This window comes from Eschrichtius robustus, chromosome 12 (assembly GCF_028021215.1).
Source record: "Eschrichtius robustus isolate mEscRob2 chromosome 12, mEscRob2.pri, whole genome shotgun sequence".
Lineage (NCBI taxonomy): Eukaryota > Metazoa > Chordata > Mammalia > Artiodactyla > Eschrichtiidae > Eschrichtius > Eschrichtius robustus.
Genome location: NC_090835.1, coordinates 4,179,744 through 4,185,050, shown reverse-complemented (window position 1 = coordinate 4,185,050; position 5,307 = coordinate 4,179,744).

Here is a 5,307-nt window from a genome sequence, read left to right as displayed (position 1 = left end):
CAGCATGCATTTGCTGTTTTTCCTGTTTTTTTTTTTTTTTTTATAATTGGGTTTTCCCTTTAGAAGGGAATTTAAAACTTCACTGCCGAGATATAACTAAGCGCAGTTCTGTTGGGCCCTGGGCAGAAATGGCTACTGTGTACCTCTTGCATCCATTTGCTCCTGCCTAGTGTTTGGTCATTATGCAGTATTATAGGGCAGCCTTATATAGGGCCCTTCTTTTAGCCAAGACAGACAAGATAGAGTCCTGTAAATTTTACTCGGCTCTGGAGGAAGTCTGTCCCCATTAGGGTATTATGTTCCTTTTACCTAGGACTTCCACTGCCCTACTGGGCACATTCTGCCTGTGCAATGGAAGGGGGAGGTCTTGCTATGAAGGCAATAGTTTAGATCCAGGAAAGCCTAGCACCTCTTCTTAAGAGTGGGTAATGGGGGTGAGGTTTCACCAGGGTCTATTTCCCTCTTTGACTTCTTGTTTGTCTCTTTCAGGAAGTTAAACTCCCAGTGCGGGGGTATCACTGTGAGTCTGATCATGAGCTTTTTACAAAACAGGACTGGGTAACTTTTTGGTTGATGGAGGTGGTGTAATTTGGGAGAAGAGTCTCTATCCAAGTGTGGCTCTGTGGAACTGAATGACTGCTGGGATAATTGTCTGTCCCCAGAGAAAGCTTCCTCAAGAGCTTTGGCAAAATAACTCTGAGCTGGGCTTTTTCAGACTTTTTCATAGTTTAGGAATTGGTGACCAGGAAGCTCTTGTGGAACATTGTCAGAAGAGTTAAAGCTCCCCTGAGTCAGAAGGTCAATTAAAATAACTTCCAAGGCTAGTTGATGAGCCTTCTTCCCTTTTGGTTCATCTTGTGCTGACCGTGGGCAGTGGTGAGATATTTTTTTACCAAAGTTTAGTATTAAGAAACTGAAATGGGGAATTCCCTGATGGTTCAGTGGTTAGGACTCGGCGCTTTCATGGCTGAGGGCATGGGTTCAATCCCTGATCAGGGAACTAAGATCCTGCACAGTGTGCCGTATGGCTGGGAAAAAAAAAAAAAAAGAAACTGAAATGTTTGAAAGAGGCACAACCCAGGATCATTTTGGTAGAATTGCAGTACTTGAACTCTTCACCAATTAAGGGCAAAAAGGGAAATTGTTAATTTAGCTCTGGTGCTTAGGTTTACAGGAACATAACCCTTAACTGACATCTGCCATCGTGATACCCAAGTGTGCTCAGCTCTGGGTAGAGTTCCTGCAATTATGCTTGTTAACTACTGAACAATAACTGACCACTAGTCACTTTATACCCCTTAACTAACTCTGGGTCATACTCTCAATGGTTAATGGTGTGAGAGTTGAAATTCACTTTGTTACATTCTGAGAAGACCTCTCAATCTTGGGAAGGTCTGAAAAACATTGTGGTGTAAAGGTAATCTGTTTTTGTATTGACACTATTCACATTTCTTTAGCACCTGCTGGATCTTTGGGCTGAATGAGGAGGTTCTGTACGGGGGCGTGGGAATGGGGAGTGGGTGGGTGGAGGGTGTGTGGAGGACCCCTTGAGTTTGGGTTCTCTTCACAAAGGAATGTGAGTGGGTTTGAGGTCAGCCAGTTACCAACCTTGCTGATGTCATGGTTTTGGGAAGTTGGCCGTCAGGCATATAAAATGTTGCCCGGTACAGGCGTTTTTTCTTCCTCAAGGTCATTACCCTTCATGCTGTTACTCTGGAGGGATTTATGGATGGCTGGCTGCATGCTCCTCCCTGCTCAGTCTGTCTTTTCTCTTTGACTGAAGAGAAGGAAGTTCTCTGCGCCGAAAAGCAGGTAGTTCCAAAAGCTAAATGCTGCTCTCCCTCATGATTACTTTTCTAATGAGAATATATCTCTTTTAGTTAGCTGGTGGTTTCAATTAAGACTAGTTTACCAAACATACCCTTTCCCTGAAATCAATTGCAGGTGGCAATCTATAAGTAACTAAGAGCATTGAGAGCCACTAATATAAGAAACATGTTTTTAAACAAAAAAAAAGAAAAAAAAATTTAACTGAATATACTAAATCAAACTAAAACCCTCTGATGTGATTGAATTCTTCCATGGCTGTATTTTTCCATTTAATTCTTCCATGGCTATATTCTCCTATAATCACAGACATGACCGGAGTTAGAATTCTCTATCCCTTGGAATTCACATGGGCACAAAGTTGGATTTACAGGGATGGGTTAACGTCAGGGAAAAGATGGCCTATGAATTGCAGCCACAACTTCAGGTTTTTACCTCGTGTGAATAGTTCCCCCGTCCTGCAGCCCTTCATCGCAAACAGCTCCATCTCATCGGAAAATGGGCAAGTCCTTGATACGGCGTTGGCAGATGTCCCTAGAAACAGATCATGTATGCAAGAGACTTTGGGGATTTAGGCACCAAATGAAGCTGGCTTTTCCCTTTTATGCCTTGTCTGTATTTTCCCTTGTCTAATACACTAAGGACACTTACTCATTATGCTTGCTGCTCAATGTGTCTTTTCTGTTCAGGTACTAAAATGTACCTGAGTCATTCAAGAGCCACGTGGTAGGCTGGACGTTGGCATAGGTAATGGGACTCAGGGTGAGAAGCTGGTCTCTTTACCAGGTCACACACTGTGGTAGTAGATTGTGCTGGTCATCTGACAGTGACAGACAGTTTGAAGGTCATTGATTTGCATGCACTACTCTGAGGCCTTGTATTGGAACCTTTTTAGAAAAAATAAAATAACATGTTAGTGGTTGGGGGTGTGTGTGAGTATGTGCACACATGTTGCGAGTGAGAATTAGCAGATAACATCTCTCCCCTCCTTTCTTAATGACTTCTGAGTATCAGAAGACAGCCCAGCTCCTGTGTTACCTGTGTGGTTAAGGCCTCCGGACAAAATCAAGGTCACTGGGCTCTTAACAGGGGATAAGTATGGGTTCAAGTTCTGTCCTTATCTTTAGTTATTCCTGCAGTGTTGATTAAATGACCTGTCTTAGACAGGTGTCATGCACAGCCCTTTGAGGTGGTTAATCAGGTGTTCAGCTGACACATGAAGAAACTGGTTGAGAGAGATTAGCCTGGCTGGGGTCACAAAGGCAGTCAGTGGTGGAAGGAGGATTTAAAGCCCAGTCTGCCTGACTCACTTGCCCTAAGTAGCAAGGAGGGTTCCACGTGGGTCAGGTACAGTGGGAGTGCTCAAGCAAGGTTTGTGGCCCAAAGGTAGCGGAAGTGGGCAACGGGGAAAGAGATTGGAAGCTGCTGAGTGGATCTCTGATATTGCCATCCCTTGGACCTTTGAGACCTCCCAGGACTAAACCAGGAGGAGGTAATATTTAGTGCTCACTGTGAGTCAGACAGATTGCCAAGTATTATGTATGCATACCTCATTTAATCCTCCCAACAGCTCCAGTTTACGGATGAAAAAATGAGTGTGGTGAGGTTAAGCCTGCTCAGGCTTACACCGCTGGGATTCCAGCCCAGGTCTGTCTGCCTCCAAAACCCAAGCTGCCCTGGCTGCTTCGTGTATGGACATTCAGGTTTCTCACATGGGGTAGGATATTTCATCCATAGGAAGCACCTCCTCTGAACTTTAAGGTCAAAAGCTCTTCTGACTAAAACTCTTCAGTAGCCTAGCATGGTTTTAAAAAATACTTCAGAAAGGACTTCTGGCTTCAGCTCAGGCATACAAAGAGTTTGGCAGTTGTCACTCCTGTCCTTACCACAAGGAAAAGCTGGGCAAACTGAAAGCCAATGACTTTGGATCCATCAGAGAACTGAGTTTGCAGGGCCTACTGCCACCTAGAAATGTGGAGAGGTGAATGCAGAGTCGCAGCCAAGATCTGCTTACCTGAAGCAGAAGCCACGGGATCCAGAGCTGCTAGGAATACTTGCTGAATTGCTGGAGGCTGAGTGTGGACTAGCATGGGAGGGAGAAACCCCTGGGGGTCAGCCTAAGGACACCCCACACTCTCATGGGTTTTACGTCCAGGAACCCCACCTGGTTTTCATAGCTAATTGCTTTGGCAGGGAAAGGGGGAAGAGTTACCTTTGTAAAATAAACTGAGAGCATTCTCCATAACAAAGGCCTGTTGGGGGGCTGGGAGGTTTACCGGAGTCTAACCCCACCTGGGGAAGGGCATTTCACACCAGTCCGCAATAGCCTTCCTGTCTCATCCAAGTGTGGGGAGGGTAAACTTGAAAACTCATGTTTTTCTATACATTCTACTCACACTCTTCTGACACTAAATACGGGGGCGGTTTTCCACACTGACCAATTCTCCAGCACCAGCTGGGTGTCCGACAATTCAATTCAATTCTCACACTGTCTACCTGGAGTTACCATCAGATCCCACACGTTAAGGGCTCAGTCCACCAAGGCTGCCCCTCCACTTCAGATGCCAATCACAAGTGCGGGCCTCTGGTACTTCTGACCTTTTATGAATCAGGGGTTTCTACATCTCCTTGGTTTCGATAATTTGCTATAATGGCTCACAGAACTCAGGGAAACAGTTCACTTACTAGATGATTGGTTTATTGTAAAAGAAGACAACTTTGGAACAGCCAGACGGAAGAGATGCATAGGGCAAGGTATAGGAAGGGGTGTGGAGCTCCCATGCCCCCCCTCTGGGCACATCACTCTCCAGCACCATGGTGTGTTCACCAACTTGGAAGCTCTCCAACTTCCTAAATTAGGGTTTTTATAATGAAGGCTTTATTACATAGGCGTGATTGATTGAATCTTTTGGCCATTCGCGATTAACTCAACCCTTAGCCCCTGTTACCTTCCTGGAGGTCAGAGGTTCAAAGGGGCTTGTTATGAATAACAAAAGCCACTCCTTTCACCTTCGTCTTTCCAGAGCTATTTCAGGAACAGGGACAAAAATTAGATATGACAAAAGAAGCTCCTATCACTCTTATCGTTAAGGAAATTACAAGAGTTTTAGGAGCTCTGGCCGGGAGCTGGGAACAAAGACCAAACATATTTCTTATTCTGTATCACAGAGGGGGACTAAGAAACAGGAAGGTCACAGCCCAAGGACACAGGCCCACTAAAATACTGAAATTTCACCATAAAACTACAGAATGCTTCCCTGCCGCCACACCTTACTACCACACCAACAGGACTCCAGTATAAGGATGCATTACAGCTAAAAGAGGTACAAAACACAGACTCTAGGGAAGCCCGAAGTCAAGAGAGACAAAAACAGACACTAGAGGAATTTGAAGCCTCTGGGGCCTACAGCTACAGCAAACAAACACAGCTCTACTTCTAGCCAGAATAACAACCCCTCGTAGTAGAGGCTTATTTACCTC